The following is a 17,713-nucleotide window of genomic DNA, read 5'->3' on the forward strand; positions in this document are numbered from 1 at the left end:
TCAGAAAACTGACATCCTCACCCATTCTTCCTCAAAACCAAACTGGCTTAGCTTCAAACAGCAGCATTTCCTCTAAAACAGCTCTGCTTTTTGCAAAAGGGAAAAATGTTGCACCCATATTTACGTGTTCTACAAACCAGTCAAGTGCATGCTCTGAACTCAGGGCTTCACTGAAGAACACTGAAGGGACATCTCCAGCCACAGTCCAAGCAGGGATCTGAAGCTGTCCTTTCACAACAAAAGAAGTACAACAGAAGTAGCAATTTAAGGAACTTCCAACTTCTTTTGTCCCCTGGGGCTCATTTTCAGAACCAGAGCATGGCATCCAATTTTAGCTTTTGTAGGCACAGATATTTCCACGGCTGTGATATGAACCAATACAAAAAAAAACCCTCTTATTTGAAGGAAGACAGGACTGAGGGACAAATTGGACCACAGACCCGGTTATAACAACTTTGGAATAAGGTTAAAGAGAGGAAGTAGACAGACAGGGTACACAATTACTCCCAAATGGTGTTATCAAAAAACCTCCTATCTGATGCTATGGCCACAACAGCTGCAGAAACAGGAACTCAGTGAGCTTCAGCAAGGACTCATGAGAATACACGTGATTTCACTTCCACAGTTCAATACTGCATTTTGCAAATAGAGAAACTCCCCCCCGTAAAGGAAAAGACTGAAGAAGTGTTAAGCAAATATTCAAAACAATGTGTCTTCCACAAAGAAAAGAATGGATTTAATTTCTTGAAGCATCTCAAACATTTTAGTGGTCAGTTGCACTCCTACTATCAACTTCTCCTATTAACATTTGCATTATCTGGATCTGATTCTTCAGTCTCTGGAAAAACGCAACAGTACTAGGCCATGGCAAGAATTTCAGCAGGATCTTTTCAGGAGAGGAAGGGGTGGAGGGGAGAGATCAAAGCTGCTCTTATCTCTTCATAGCCTGTCTGCCAAGAGACACTGCCATTTTCTGTGTGTCAAAGCTGACTCAAATGTCAGGAACAAGAGAACCATAAAGTGGAAAGACAGGTATTTTCATTCCACTTCCAAGGGAAGACAAAAGCTTATCCTACACCTATTTCTGGCATTAAAGAGGGATTTCTAAGTATGCTAGTAATACAAAGAAAAGAAGAGATGGCCTCTCATTTTAACTCCTAGCAGGATTACGTGATAATGCCAGCAGAGAAGCTGGCAAGATTTAGCATCTCTAGTTCTAAAAGAGAGGTTTATTCCAGGCTTGCAGTTGTAAGGAGGTTAAAACAAGTTAAATTAGCAGGCTTGTAAAGAAAGATATCATCTACCATCAACCCACACCCCACACTATGTGTGATTTTAACATGTGCTTTTAGCCCTGAATTTTGGAAAGTATCATATTTACAATGACTCGTGAAAGAAGAAAGTAGAACTAACCTCGCACAGAGTGGTAAAATACCTCCCCTGATGACTCAAAACCAGCTCTTTCTACCAGTATTGTTTAAAACGTGACACAAATCTGGCAAGACAGAAATTCTGACCAGAAGTCAATAGCCATCGCTAATGCTCTGACTGTTGATGTTGCTCAACCACTGACAGCTTCATCTTGCTCTTCAGAAGAAAACTCTCCCTCCTGATCCTTCTTCAAAACTGCTAGTCTAGGGAGCTTTTACTTAAGTGCAACTCTTAAAAAAATTGTATTAGTATAATAGTAGTGGTCTTAATCTGGGGACAGTTTGTTTACATGGCATTTTCTAATCAAGCATTAGTACATTCCTCCCTGCAGGACTACAAACAAGATGTTCATGTTGCCCATCAGACACTGCTTGAAGTCCTTCAGTCAGCATTTGCAGGAGGCTGGGAGGACCCATCAGTAAAAGACTACCCCCACCCACACCTTCTTACCTGATCTCAGTGTTAAAAACCTGCTATCAGCAGTCAACAGAAACAGGAAACATGCATAAGATGTTTTTGACTTGACTCATTACAGCCACTTCTCCCAGTCCCACTTAGGCTCAAGCAGAGCCTGAGACAAGGAACAAGGAACTTCATTCCTATGTACTCTAATGGGTAGGAACAGCACCAGCCTGGCCCATGTATCTGTGTGAGCAGGGCCATGGGCACCTGCCCTGCAGCACACAGACATGCTGCCAGGCCTCTTTTCAGGTGCCAAGGAACCAGCCCAGCACAGCCACAACTCCCTATCCCCTCAGAGCAGCATCCATCAACTGCTACCACACAGACTTGTGAATTCCCCACTTTGCTCACTTTTTGGACTTCTGCAATAAAAATACTGATGCATATCTATGATCCTTTTCTTCTATTAGCTCTTATCATGCATTTTAGAGACACAGACACAAACTGCACAAACACAGCACAGCAAAGCAGCCACTCACAAATATGCTTCTCTTCAATATCCACCTCCACATCCAGCTGCACAGAGGCATTAACTTGGTACAAAGCGATTGGGCTTGACTACTTTGTTGCTAATAGGAAACAAGTAGTCATGCATTTAAAACCTCAGCCAAAATCAGAATGTTTCCTCCTACATTCATGGTAGAGTCCACATCAAAAAATCCACAAATCTTTACCCAAAGCAGCACAAGAAGAGAGCAGTCTTATTTGAAATAAGGCTGAATTTCAGCTACCACTGAGAAGGTGCAGGGTTATAATCAGAGTCAAAACCAAGACCCAAGTTAATGGCTCCTTACAGAGCCCTTGTTCAACTTGGGTTTCTGCCAGAACACCCCATTTGCTAGCTGCAGAGCAGCTTTGCAGTTGGTCAGGCCCCCAGTACAGGTACATGCGTGGTTACAGAACACCAGCTACACGGGGTGGGTCCTCCCCCAGTGCAGAGCTTCCTCTTTCCCTTTATTGAACCTCGTGAGGTTCCTGTCTGCCTATTCCTCAAGCCTATCCAGGTGCCTCTGAATGGCAGTACTATCATCAGGTCTATCAACTTCCATCTTGCATCACCTACAAAATTCTTCACCTGGCCCTATTAATATAGTAATAAAAAGACTGTACAGTACTGGACCCTGTACTTCTCCCACAGACTGGAATTACACCAGAAGCATTTAAAAGACATCAGTAAACCAGAACCAAAACTTTCAGCACAACAAACCAGCTGAGAACTAACTCCCACAGCAAAAGTATGACCAGTACAGGAATTGCTCTGCAGAGCAGCAAGCAGACACTGATACAGCCTCCCCCTCTGCTCCTCTTACCACAGGATGCTCTGCAGCCCAGGCAGTCAAACTTCTCACAGGTATCCAATGCTCACTATCCAAATTCTTCTGTTATGCAAAGGATCACATATACAGAATATCTTCCTCCACAAAGCATTCAGTAGCAAACAAAGCTAGAGGCTACCCCAGCTGAAAGCCAGCACAGGGAAGGACCACAGCCCCACGCACCTTGGAGTGACTGGCTTTCACCAACAGAGCTTTTGCCTTACTAGTCTGTCAGCCATCACTGGCCTGAATGGGCTAAGTTCAGTCTGACCCAAAGTCAGATTCTGACCCAAAGTCACTCTGTGTTCATTTCTCCCATTTTAACTGCTATTCAACCTCAGGATCACAGCAAGGACACTCACTGCTTCTCACAGACAAGTGACACTAACCCTTATGACTGTGACCCACTAAAGCATGAGATGCTTGTTCAGCAGGCAGCGATTTACAAACATGGAGAGCTATGGGTGCAGCACTTCCGGTGATCCCAGAAAAAGCCACGGTCCTTTTGCTCAAAACTAGTATAACTGGGAACCATGAAAAACACATTTATTTGCCCTCAGGTAATCACCATGGCAACTGGCTTCCAGGAAAATAATAGTCAACGGCTTCCGTAACGAAAGGCTACTATGGGATTTGTTAAGGACATCATCAGGTCACACAAATCCAAAATATACTGAAATTCACCAAATTTATGCCTGAAGAAACTGGAAGTAGGTATCTGCAAACTTCCTGTCATAACCCATCCCACCAGCTGAATCAACAGCAGTACCATTGATCTCAACACTTCAGTGCCCTTTAATGCTCTTTGAACTTTTTAGACACCCTGTAGAACAGTTTTAATGCAATGTTCTCTAATGTACACAATTTCACCTTTCAGACTACTTCTTTACATCAAAAGAAAACTTTATCTTATACTCAATCTCCTTGTCACCCAACATTGTAGTAATTCACTTATATTAGTTATATGAGTTTGAATAATTAAACTGCACTTATGTTTTTCATGAAACTTAATGTTTTACAAAGGTAGTTCAACATTATCTTACAGTTACGGAAATAAAGACTAATATTCTGTTTAGGAATATACACTCACAGAGATGCAATCTATGTATTCTTACAGGTATTTAGAGATACTGCAGGAATTGTTCTATTTTCACAGAATGGCAGCTTTTTTGGGAAATGTGCACCATTAATTGATAGGATTACAGAGATCATAACTTACTTATATACAATCAAAAAAATGCACCAAGTTGGGTTACAGAATCCACATCCCTGGTACACTGCATAAAGCACCACTAAGGTGGCAATGAGCAGCTCAGCAAACCACTCTTGGTGTGTTCCTACAGCTTCCATGAAAGCAGCTTACAGAAACAATGCTCCTCCTTTCTGCCCAATGCTAGTTTTGCACACTGCCACAGCCAAACAACACTGCCCAGGCAGACTGAGGAGCACATTTAAAGTGTGCTGCACCAACTTCTGCCCACTCCTAACACAGAATCTCACCAAGAGGCCAATCCCTGGCCCCAGCTCTGCTTGCAGGTGAATGATGGAGGAGTTCCTTCAGCGCATGTAAGGGATCCCCTTCCCAACTACTGCACTTTGCTGCCCATCACAGTTCACACCTGCACTGCAACATGGCCCATTCTGCCCTCCTGTTACAGGAACACCATCAGGCTGGTTTAAGTCAGACAGGGAGGTAGGTCAGTTTTGTGTCCCTCCAGTATCATTTCAGTCTGAACCACTGGAGCTTATCAACAAAAGTGTCTGTGTTGTCTGCTAAATACATCCTGTACGGCAGTGTGGCATGATGAATGATTCAGTCAGGTAGCTACTTTCAGCACAATTAATTTTCCTTTTTGAACTAAACCCACTAATGAATGTCTCTTCTCGAAGCCACAGAGGTGTGTGTTTGGCTGCCTTTCACTGTAACCCACCATGAACTGACAAGACCACCACTGCTCTGGAACGTTGGCATCTACGTCACAGAAGGGATAACATGTCCAAGTAGTTTACAGAAGTAAAAGATGTTAACAGTGTACACCAGCCTCCTCTAAGCCCATACAGAGGCAGTTAGCCAGCTTCCTCATTCCAGGCTTAGAATACGTATAGACAACTAAAAGCCTCCAGGAAAATAAAACTGTGCATGCCGGCTACTTTCTATGCTGCGGAAACAGCCAAGGCTGTCCATCTTTTGTTACCTGGATGGGACAAACCTACACAGCAACAAGGCAAATCCCACCCAGCTCTGCTACTCTTGTACGTCACAGGCATATTGTCTAACAAGACTGCTCCTTTCTGGGACCAGACAGCACTGTGCCAGCACCTGTGCACAAGAAAGCAAGCAAAATATCCTTCTTTCCTAACCTTTATTCCAGATGCTTCCAAAATCAAGGCAAGTACTCTGTAACTTCATGTGAGAGCAAACAGAGCAACCACCATGGCCTCCCAGGTGCATTTCAATGACTACTGCATGTCTGTCACATACTTCGAAGAAGAAAATTTCTGCAAACCATGGTGGGATTTAGGAAATGAATGGGTGAGCAGTGGATACAGATTTTCTCAAGACAATCTTTTAAGTACTCCCACAGCAGGTTTAACCAAGGTCACCCTCCATACAATGCCAGCTGGATATTCTGGTGCTCCTACAGCCTCACTGTGTACACGTATATTCTGCTGCTAAAACCATGCAAAACAGTGCACAACAGCCTAAATCTAGACTAAGTACAACAAGAGCTCTCTTTGCCCTAATCAGATGGCCTTCCCCTTCCATGTGTTCTAAGCCATAGCAGGCATACATACCTCAAAAGTATTCAGGGTAGCTTGTCTCTTTGCATAGGTATGCTCACAGTTGTAATCCAAATGCCATCAACAGATGTCTAACTTTAAAAAAGTTTAGAAGTATAAATTCCAGAGGAAACAGGAAAGTCAGGGGAGGGAAGAAGATAGGATTTATCAGCTTCTACATTTGCAGACATCTGCAGTCAGTACTGTAGGTCATTTTCAGAGTAAATCTTGTCAACAAAGCTTCTTTGTAGAGGAGAAAGACCTGCCAAAATTAACAAGCACAATAAGAAACACCATTAATACCTGATAAACAATAAAACAGCACACATATTCAGAGTCCCCTTCAGAGAAAAGAATAAACTCATTTGAAATACTGGGTTTCTGCTAGCTTTGATGTATTTAAAATCAGAAGCAGCCTCTGAAGTTTCCTCATACTCTGGCTACTTTAAGCTAATAAATTATCTCAAGGAGGGAAATCCTCTAGGCATTCAAATAAAGTTTGATCATATCACAGCATGCAACACTATACCACATGACAGATTGCCCTGACTCAGACCTTCCCAGCTGACCAAATGCCTTGATGTTCACTGGGAATTTCGCCACAGGAGTGCTTGTGTGACCAGTGTCAGACTAAAGAATTAAGCCACTGTCCAAAACAAGAACCAACACAGAGCGTGATGGAAGCTCCAACACAGCATGCACATGAAGTACATACTTGGGGGGTATCTGCATGGCATAAATGTTCAGGAGTGTTGGCAAACTTCTGAACTTCTCAGGTTTGGATTTAAGTTAATAAAATGTAAATGTTTTTGGGGCAGAGACCTCCTGTTCTGTGTTTGCATTTCACATGGTGTGTCAGATCTAGCTTCCAAATCAAAGTTCTCAATCTTATTTTGACAGAAGTCTTTTGTATTTTTGGGACATGAGTAGGATTCTTCTCTATAAATAAAAAGGGTCAACTAGATCTGCATTACCATAAAATGCTTCTGAAAGTATGAAGACATTGCTTTTTGCAAAAATATATTTAATTCCACACAATTGCTTGTTTCCGTCTTTCCTTTTTCCTTAACAGCTTGGCTGGAAGAACAATTTTGAGAATTTGGAGCTTAAATCAAGCCCAAAGAATCAGCTCATTGTGCTGTAACAATATCCAGGGTCTCAACTGCTTTGGGGAGTTAAGTATTTAATCACAGCAGAATACTGAGTTTCTAGAAGTGCAGACAACGCACATCTAGATTGCCACCTTCACATTCCATTTCATTCAGCCATCTTCACTCTTTCCAGAGATGCCAGTTTATCCTCTAGGAAACATTGTGCTGAGTTCACAGATTTGCTAACCTTGGAAGGGACCTCTGGATGTCACCTGGGCCACCCAGAGTTCATTGCCTACACACCATTTTTACAAGTCTTGCTATTGAGAGCCCACCCTGGCCCCAGAGAGCTCAAGTCCCCATGAGCTCCAGCCCTCACGGACAGCGCACGACCTCTGTGCCAAGCAGCATTCAGTGTGCCACAGCAACCAGCCTTCATCAGGACTTAGCAAAAACCACTCCCTTTATTTCAGGGGTGAGGAGACTCCAGGTCTATCAAGAGGCAGCCAACCGGCCAGCTCACCTAAGAAACACCTGGCACTCAGTGAACTCAGGTGCTAAAGCCCAGCTCTCACTGGCAGACAGCTACAGAACCACCTGAGGAGAACACGCCACACCAGTTAGCACGCTGGGGAAGCCAGTGGAGAGGGAAGACTCCTACTCCAAAGCTCTAAGCAAAAATTCCTAGAAACCAAGCCCAAGATATTATCACACCAAGTCTTTCTGAATGGTTCAAAACAATTCTCAGAAGAACTGAGAAAACACTAACACGAGGTTTGCCTGACTCCAGAGCAGCCACAGCTGCCGGCTCACAGTCAGGCACAGGCCATTCACCCAAGCAATGGAGGAGCTGACTCACTAGATACAACCCATTTCCTGCAGAATGCACCTCTCTAAACACATGGAAACAAAATCTGTAGACTTCCAATGATTTCTATTTTGTATCTGAATTAGACATACATTTTAATTACAGGAACTTCAGCTATGATTAAATAAGATGCAAGACAGCCCAAACTATGACACAGAACTGCTTAGAAAACCAAACTCAGCAGCTTTTATGTGGTAAATGGAGGAGGGAAACCCCAAACTTTATAGAAACCTGAAGTTCCAATTTCTTTCTAAAGCAAATTCCACATAAAGTAGATCTTCCTCTGTCTTCAGTTTACTTCCATATTTTGGATAGCTTCCAGACCAGCTGGGTGGGTTTATCAGGCAGCAGAACAGTGGATACAAAGCTCCAACAAACTTGTTCATTTGGTGCCAGAACCCTGTGTGGCTGCAGAGCTGCTGAGCAGCGCATGCCCTGCAAGCTGGGGAGCCCCACCGTCCCCAGACAAGAGAGGGAAGATTCCCCCCCCCAGAACCAAGACAAAAACAGCCCTTCAGTGAGTATACTTACTCACCGGGCCTTGCCTCTACACACTTCCAGATGGACCAGGAATTTACCCTAAGAGAAGGATCATAACCAAAAATGGAGTCACCTGCCACATGTTAATCTTGAGTAAGACAGAGTCAGTGATGAGCATCAGGGACAGCAGCACTTGCTCCCTGACCGCAGGAGAACCCAGTGGCACTGGCTCAGGACAACGCATCACTACTTCAGTGACCACACCGGTAGCCTGGACTGTTACTAAGGCCTTCTAACCTGCAGAAACACCTCATTTTAAGGTTTGTGGATGATGGACACTGTTTACTGATGCAGCGGGAGTTACATTACCCTCTTCTGTCTCCTCCTCCCCTAACCTTCCACTCAGATCTTTGTGCCTTCAGTTCAGACCTTTACACCTCCTACCCACCAAGAAGCCTCATGAAGTTTCCCTATTGACAGAGTTTTTTAGTGAAAGCAATGCCTCCACCCACCATGGGAGTTTTGCTGGCCACCGCATTTGTCACTAATGCACACCAGGTACTTCTGCGTCTCCAGTGACAACAGCTGCAGACAAGTCACACAGTGTCAGCTTCAAGTCTCATGAATTTTGGCACTCATAAAGCTTCGAAGCAGCTGCTTTACCCCTTAAGCTCTTTACTTTAAAGGCCTGTCACTGACAATCTGCTTTTAAGCCAGCAAATTCTGAGCTTGCCATGAAATAATTCGTGTCTTAACCATCTCATCGAAGACAGCCAAGGCGAGCAGGAATCGGCGAAGCGAACACACGCCTTAGGCCGCCCCAAACCAGCGCGAGGGCCGAGGCGGTGCCTCACGAGCCCCCAGCACCGGCCACACGTGCGTGCAGCCGCCCCGGGAGGGCCCGGGGGGACTGCGGGGGCCGCGGGGATCGGGGCGATCGCGGGGGCCACGGCAGGGCGCCGCTCGCCACCGCCGGGCCAGACATCGCCCCGCAAAGGCCGGGCCCTGCGTCCCGGACGACGGCCCGGAACGGGGCGAGCGGGCCGGCGGGGCCGCGACTCGGCCAGAGAGTCCTAAACCGGCCGCAGGAGCGGGGCGGCGAGAGACAGCGCGGCCGAGTGGCGGCTCTGGGGGTGGGTGAGGCGCTCGCGATGGGCGCACACGGGGCCGGTCGGGCGGGGTCCCCACGCGTCGTCCCTCGGTTCCGGGTGTTCTCCCGCCCCGTTCCCGATCCCGTTCCCGCTCTCGCGGTCCGTCGGTCACTCACCGGCCGAGCGGCGGCCGCTCCATCCCCGCACGCCGCCACCGCCCGGCCCGGCCGCGTGACGTCGCGCGAGAGGTGGGGCCGGGCGCGCGCGGTGGCGTCACCTGCGGGGGCAGGCCCTGAGGAAGGGTACGCCCTCCCCACGGCGCCTGCGCACTGAGGCCCCGCCCTGAGCCACGCTGCCGCGGTCACGTGCGGGCCGGGCGGGGTTACGTCCGTTCCCGTTCCCGCTGCCGCTCGCCTGTGCGCGGCCCGCGCAATCTCCTTCTTCTACCCTGCACTGTCGGCGCCTCGTGGCACCTGGGCTCACCAGATCCCACTTCAGCGGGCCGTGCACCCCACAACTGCCCATGGGCACCCGCACCTCGCACTGCGTAACCCCCGGGGGTGCCCAGCAGTCAGCCCCGAGGGTAGACGTGTCACACGCGTGTGGGCTGCGCTCGCGTGGGCTGAGCACAGGGCAGTGGGGCACGGGGGACACGCCGGGCGGAGACCCCACCCTGCGGTGGCAGGGCCGTCCGGCAGAGGGCAGCAGCGCCCCAGCCAGGTGAGCGGGACAGGGACCGACCTGGGACCGAGGTGGGACTGACCTGGGACCAGGCTGGGACTGACCTGGGACCAGGCTGGAACTGACCTGGGACCGACCTGGGACCAGGCTGGAACTGACCTGGGACCGACCTGGGACCAGGCTGGAACTGACCTGGGACCGACCTGGGACCAGGCTGGAACTGACCTGGGACCGACCTGGGACCAGGCTGGAACTGACCTGGGACCGACCTGGGACCAGGCTGGAACCGACCTGGGACCGAGCTGGGACCGACCTGGGACCAGGCTGGGACTGACCTAGGACCGAGCTGGGACTCTGAGCTGGGACCAGGCTGGGACCGACCTGGGACCAGGCTGGGACCGACCTGGGACCAGGCTGGGACTGACCTGGGACCAGGCTGGGACTGACCTAGGACCGAGCTGGGACTCTGAGCTGGGACCAGGCTGGGACCGACCTGGGACCAGGCTGGGACCGACCTGGGACCAGGCTGGGACTGACCTGGGACCAGGCTGGGACCGACCTGGGACTCTGAGCTGGGACCGGGCAGGGACTGGGCTGGGACTGACCTAGGATTGACCTGGGACTGAGCTGGGACCGAAGTGCAACTGAGTGGCACCGGCGGTAGGTGTTACGGACACACACTCAGGCAGACCGCACATACCGATAGCTCCAGGGACAGGGCACTCTCACATTAGGGCTGAAATACCTGTTTCATATCCATTGTCTGGGCTAGACTTTCATACTGGCCCTTTACTGTTTACTACTGACCCGTAACCTGCACTTCACCTCAACACAAGTTTTATTCAAACCAATGTAGTGCTAAGATGGATTTGGGAAACACAGATTCAGGTCTGTTTGAAATCATTAATCAAATCTGACTATTATAAATTCACAAATATATTTCTGCATTTTTTTCCTTACAAAGTTATTTGCAAACTGCAGTTGAAATACCTAAGAACTTTCTATCCACTAAAATGATGGGATACAAATGAAATGTGGAAACTGCAGGCCTTTGACTTATTCAGGCCAAATGAGCTGGTTCAGGGAACAGACTGAGCATATTCTCTCCATTTTCAACAGACTGCTGGGGTAGGCTCACCTTTGGCAGTACTGTGTGACCTGAATTTCACAGTCTTCCTAGAGGCACAAATCAGGCTGGGAAAAAAAAGTGCAAGAGTGCAGGAGGTCCTTGTTTTCCACTTCTTCCCTGTCTTCCATTTTAACTGTGTATATGAGAGAGAACGAGAGAGTAAGACTGGCTGAAGAACTGCATTATGCACTGTGTGCCCCAAAGTACAGAATATCGGGCAACCGAGGGATAGCCCGAGGTGAACAACTGATGCTGGACTTTATGATGAATTCAGGTCATTGACTTGAGATCTGGATGACAACATCTGAATTTGGAATATTTAAATCCAGGATTAAAATTAAATTCTACAAATTTAAAAAGATGTCCATCCCATTTTGAACCTTGGTCAGTTTACAGCATCTAGTTATGCACCATATTTTAAAGCCCTTAACTGTCTTCTATTCAGACTGCTGCAAAAAGGCTATGCAATATTATGTAGTTCAATCCTAGTGCATTAACCTAAAATAACCTTTGACATACTTAATTAACTAACCAGTGTGGAATTAAGCTTGGAGTAAAATCACATCATAAGAACAAAGTGTGGGAACCTGTTAGGCCAAGCTCAGTTCTTGACTTGCAGGCAAGTAATATACTAGAAATTCACTTGCAATTATTTTAAAGCATACCTTCAAATTTTTCCTCTGAGTTTAGTAGAGGTACTTTACAACCATAGGAAGACTGTTGGCTTATAATGCAGCCAAGAGAACAAATTCCCACCTGACATCCTTCTGTCAGAACAAAATCTAATTGTGGCCTATGTCTTGAAGGTTCCCAGCTATGATCTAAGAATGCACCTTTGCTTTCAGGTGAAGAAGACTAAGAGAGTATGGGGCAAGGTGTATTTTAAAATTTTAGTTATAATTTGTATAAAGCTTTTTACTGCAATACCATTACAGACTTGCGTGTTTACACTTCTAAGGCAAATACAAATGTTTCTTACTCTCCAGCTGTGTAAGTGGGATGAAACCATTGAAATTGATGGGAGGCATCAGCACTTAAAAGTTTTCATGAGGATACAGTTATACTAGATCTTACAGAAACTTACAGCACATATAGTTGGTTTCTCTATAACTACATCTGAACTATATGGGATTTGTGTCACCAAAGTAGTATAAAAAGAAGAAACCACATCCCTGAGAAACTTAAGAAGCCCCATAGAAAACCCACACCATTGCTTGGCAATTTTTGAGTGACCAGGGCTTCTGTGTAACAAACATGCAACCAGCTTTGTCTATCAGAAAGATTCAGAAATTATTTAAGAGTAGCACATCTAATTCTGGGTAAGCAGGTGACACAGCACTATTCTGTTTTGCAACTCCATCTTTAAAATTGTCTGACTGCTCAGATTTCTTCCCATCCCTAAGCTGCATGTTTTACAATGGGAGAAGGAGAGAAAGGGTAAAAAAAGGGCACAGCAAGGGCTGGCTACTCAATAGAGTATGGAGAGCTAGGAGCCAAACACCATAGCACAGCTGGCAAGGCAGCGGTCTCCAAAGGCCAGGCCTCCCCTAGCACCTGAGCGGGATCAACAGGAGAGGCCCAGAGGCTGTGGCCAGGTCTACCAAGCCCAGATCAACTGTCTTGACTCTACGGACCTGCCTGGCAATCACTTGACCATGTGACCCTGGTTACTGCCACTAGATGTGATCCTGACCCATGGACTGATGTCATGGCTGGACCTTGTCACCACAAACTGCCCTTATGCTCTGGTGGGCTCTGGCTGCCATTGCCAGTGCTGCCCTGTCCCCTGCACACAGGTGTGCCCTCAGGTGCCGCACTGGGAGGCCCCTGCTCTACCTGCCTTGTGGCCGCTCACCTCCTGGTCCTGCTTCCCTTGGTGAGCCCCTGGACTCACTGCTCTATGGCACGTTTACTCAGCCTCTGGATGAGAAGGGGAACTTGGATATTTTTCTGTATTTCTGCCCAAAGGCAGGCTCATGACAATCATCCTATGGGCATTAGGTCTGACTGCTGTGACTTAGGGGGGGAATCTGCCAGCCTCTGTGTGAGGGAGAGTGTGGAGTTCACATGGACATTGATTACAAATACTCTCATCCATATCCTCCTGGCTGAGTCCTATGTGAGTGGGAAGGGGCTGACAGCATTCTCACCACTGCAGCAGGTTATTGCACTGGGATCTGGAAGAACAGTAGGTGACAGAGAGGTCCCGAGGAATGACAGGAAAACACTGCAGGACACCATCAAAGACATTATTGATCCAGTCACTGGAATGAGATGTCTCAGAATGATTATGATTAACTGCAGGGTTACTTAAGAACAAAGGATCAATACTCAGCTTGGGAGGAATGATTTGGCAGCATAATGAGTTTCTCTCTTTGTGACATTGAATTATAAATTCCCAGTTTTCATACACTGGGAGAGAAAAAACATGTTTTCCTGTAAGTAAAAACTGCCAGGTTTACCATCTTTCTGAGGATGCATATAGAAAATGAAGGCTGTGGGGGAGACAAAATGGATTCAAGCAAGTGACCAGTGCACTCAGCTGCATTTCTCAGACTCAGTGCTTTCAGGCTTACAAGGGAAATACAAAGCCTGTGTATACTCCCCCAACTCAATTTACTGGTAAGAACTTTTGTGAGAACAAAACTGGAGGTTCTTACAAGAAGGAGGTCAGCATACAAGAGAGAACTTCAGGAGAAATGCTGGAAGGAAGGGCAGCAATCATGATGAGGTTGAAAATTTTACAGACTAAACTCCAAAGGGTCTGAAGACCACAGCAGTAATCCAACTAGAGCGTGCTGAATGATGGTAGTGAGCTACCATGATATGGTTCTGCATTTGAAATAACTGTCTTTTGTTGTAGTTTACAGCTTTTAAAAAAGTAACTAGAGAGACAGTTTGTAAGAGCAATCAGAATCCAATCCAATCCCTTACTCATCAGCTTGTACTTGTTGTCATGAATGCTCACAGCAGACAAAAAAATGTTTTAAGTGTTTTAGTCAGGGATACATAATTTCACCAGCTTTCTTCAAGCCCTTCCACTTCCACAAAAAAAAAAAATCCCAAAAAGAATCCCAAACAAAAAAAACCCGAACAACAATAACAAAAAAAAGTAAATATGCCTTGAGCTTCATGATGCTGCATCTTTGCTGAGCAAACATCTCATTTTCTGTAATGAACTGAGTATATACCTACTTGGAGTACAAGATTAAAGCAATCATTTACTCTAAGTGCTATGTAATGCAGACAAAGTTTAAGATGCTTTATGACATCAAAGCAGAAAGTACACAAAAAAATAGTGAACACAGAACATTAATTATGTGTATAGCCCAAACCATACAGACATTCGGCTTATTGCTTTGTTTTGCAAAAACCACAAGAATTTGTCATGCTCCATACAAGAAGCTTTTCCTCTCACTGACTTGGTCAGATGTTAAAAATGTAACATAAAAGATTTTTCGGTTCTCATAAACATGACTTGCCAACAAAGAAGTTTGTTCTGCATGAGGTACTACTGGAGCAATAAGTAAAAGGCTGAAAGGAAATGTAACCTACCAAAGAATAGACACATTTTGCTGGAATTATGTGTTGTCATTAGGTATAATTGGGCAAATGGCAGTGTGATCTCCAAAGCTTCAGCTGATCATATTCCCCATAGTGCATTAATAATTTTGGGGAAAAGTGCATTAACTATGCCTTGCTTTATTGTACTGCCGAAGTGGAGAGCAGGTGTGAGAAAACAAACAAGTTTGTAATCTTTGCTTCCTTTGCAAATGAATTTTTAATCACTTTGGCTCTTATTTCCATACAAGATCTAACTTTTTGATAATTATGAGAACAACTTGGCAGGTCCCCTTTTGTGGCTCAGGTAAGTAGCAGATTAATGAGTCTTTTAATTCCCAATATTAATACATACAGCTTATTCGGGTCTTTCTAAAAAGGCAGATAACATCATGCCCACCCTTGACAAAATAAGCAAAGATCAACAGCACAATTTTTTGCCATTCTAGAAATACTTGCACTGAGAAGCAGGTCTTATTACATCAGGATGAAAGCAGAGCATCATTTCAGTCTTTGTCATGGGAATGTCTAGCTCTGTGCCAAATTTTGACCCTTGATACGTCTGATCAGTATGCTGAATGAAATCAACTGGGGCTGAGCAGTCCCTACAATTTATGCAAGCATGAATTTGGAGCAGTGTGGATAGGAAGAAAGAGGAATGAGAGTGTCTTTTCAGTGATTGTGCGCAATTAGATCTGATTATGGTTTACAGTGACACAGATGACACTGGTCTAACACCAGCTGCCCCAATTCTACTCTCAGTACCTCCAGCTGGGTGGCTGTGCTCCAACCTTGCACCACCAATTCGTTCTAAAACTAGTGAGTTCTTTGAATGAAGAAAAATATCAGAAGATTATCACCAACTGCTGCTTAATTTCAGGGTCACCAATTGAGTATTTTAGTTTTCTCCCCAGTCTTTCTGCTCCCCTAAAGACAGTTTCTTCCCTGTGACAGATGCCCAAAGGAAAAAGGCTCCCCTGCTGAAGACCCCTGGTGGAAGCATACATGTCACCTGGCCAAACAACTCAAACTTCTTTCTTTGCTCTTCAGTGGCTAAATTAGGAAGTCAGAGTGTTCTTGTTTCCAAGTCTTATATGAGATGTGAGAGTTAATTTAAAGACATCTTGTTCAGTCAGAAGCACCTAAATGGTCATTGATTGTTTTTCCATAGTTGGATATGTAAGTCTCTTTAAAAACACAAACTGTTTGTTATTTGTCCTCTGTTCCCATTGCTAGACAGGCTATAGGGTTTGTGTTAATATTACTGGAATAAGAAAAATACAAGTTTCAACAAGTCAAGCCTAAACTCTTACACTCCTGAGTACCAGGAGAATTGCCACAGAATTGAGACAAAGTTGTTCAGGCACAGTCACATTAATTAGAAACATCTGCAAGGATCCTGGAGAAAACACATCTGGTTGGAAAATTTCCATAATCATTTGGATGCTGAAGATTCAGTAACACAAGGACAATATTACTTTATACCAGTTAAAGATAATAGGATGGCTATAGCTCCCCTTTGGTTCACTGGGCTGTGAACAGCACAGCAGCACCTGCAGGTACAACCCTCTGAGCAGTGTTAAGGAAACTTCCCTGTCTGACCATCCAGGAGCCACTCTGGCATTCACATTTGCACCACCTGAGCTGGGACTGAGGCCCCTTTGCAGCTGCTACCCCCACTCTCACAGTCAGACTAGGTTTCTTTAACCTGGCTTGGACATTAATATATTTTCTGAAGTAGATAAACATTAAATAAGCAAAGACCTTTTAGCAACCTCTGGCAATATCAAGTAAGATGACACAGTATCACTCATTTAAGTTAATCTTTTCAGTTGGGTTCCTAGGAGATAGCACTTAAAATTCTGCTACAATCACAAACTTACTCTACCTCTATACAATTTCAAGGGTTGAAGTTGATTCACATGCTATACTAGGGCTCTGCTTCTGCTCTCACAGCCAGAAAAAGAGGACAGTACTGGTACCTAGAAGCTACCACTGTTCCACATGTTGTCAGATCTTTAAAGGACCAAAGCAACCAAGACAACTATGTGAGCAAACCTGGCTACTTTCTTTGTGTTTAAATGAGAAAGATAACCCTTTGAAAATGACATCACTTAACATCACATTCACTGTCATTACATTGGTTTTAATATTTTGTGTTGTCAATTTGCCAGGCAGCTGAGAAGTCTAAGAACAGAAGTTAGTGGTAACAAAACTGGTAGTCTGCAGAATTTGTAGTCTGCTAAATGTTTAAGTAGGGAGGTCCAGACTATAACACCTTGGAGTCCATATTCTGAAGCAGAAGTCCAAATAAACCATGATCTACTTGTAATCAGATACTGTTTTACCTCATAAGGTCCCCAAACTCTCAAATACTGTAGATCACTAACCCTGTAATTAAATCATCTGTAGCTACCTGAGGCTGAAAAGGACTTAATAACCTTGCAATTTAAGTTTGCTACAGAGTGAGCACATTGCACCTGTCTTGACTGGCAAAACTGGCTTCTTTATCCAAACCAGGAAAAGAACAAGCTAACTCAGAGCCATTTTTACGTATAGTTGAGAGCTCCTCTGCAACCACTGCTGTACTGCATCTGGCTGGGACAGAGTTAATGCCAGTGCCAGGCAGCCTGCATGTCAGAAAATGCTCCCTGCAAGACTTTTCTCTCTGGATTTGATGCCATTTTACACCTATGCTGTATGGAATGTCCTATTTAACACCAAGGTAAAGCTTCAGGGTGTCAGCAACTGAAAAGTTATAGGCCCTGTAGAGGGATGCTAAGTTTTGCTTCTAGAAGGCAAAATCCACATTACCTGTCATC

General features: G+C 45.4%; 1 protein-coding gene and 1 long non-coding RNA gene across 8 annotated transcripts in view; one reads left to right on the plus strand and one right to left on the minus strand.

The window, feature by feature from the left end:
• The window catches only part of TMCC1 (transmembrane and coiled-coil domain family 1), a 72,445-nt gene extending 62,627 nt beyond the window's left edge, over window positions 1–9,818 (minus strand). For 5 of the 7 annotated variants that reach the window (XM_068202397.1, XM_068202394.1, XM_068202389.1 and 2 more), the window contains exons 1-2: window positions 9,697–9,818; window positions 6,006–6,252 (exon numbers count right to left, since the gene is read on the minus strand). The gene's annotated coding sequence lies outside the window, so the exon portion shown is untranslated. Of the gene's footprint in view, window positions 1–6,005; window positions 6,253–8,941; window positions 9,015–9,696 lie in introns of all 7 variants that reach the window. The other 2 variants (XM_068202393.1, XM_068202398.1) reach the window with 2 other exon arrangements.
• Window positions 9,819–9,907: 89 nt separating this feature from the next.
• On the plus strand, window positions 9,908–16,847 carry LOC137480926 (uncharacterized). The gene is made up of 2 exons (XR_011003176.1): window positions 9,908–11,604; window positions 12,317–16,847. It is a non-coding gene; the product is annotated as an uncharacterized lncRNA (long non-coding RNA).
• The last annotated feature ends 866 nt before the right edge of the window (window positions 16,848–17,713 follow it).

Source organism: Anomalospiza imberbis, chromosome 11 (assembly GCF_031753505.1).
Source record: "Anomalospiza imberbis isolate Cuckoo-Finch-1a 21T00152 chromosome 11, ASM3175350v1, whole genome shotgun sequence".
Lineage (NCBI taxonomy): Eukaryota > Metazoa > Chordata > Aves > Passeriformes > Viduidae > Anomalospiza > Anomalospiza imberbis.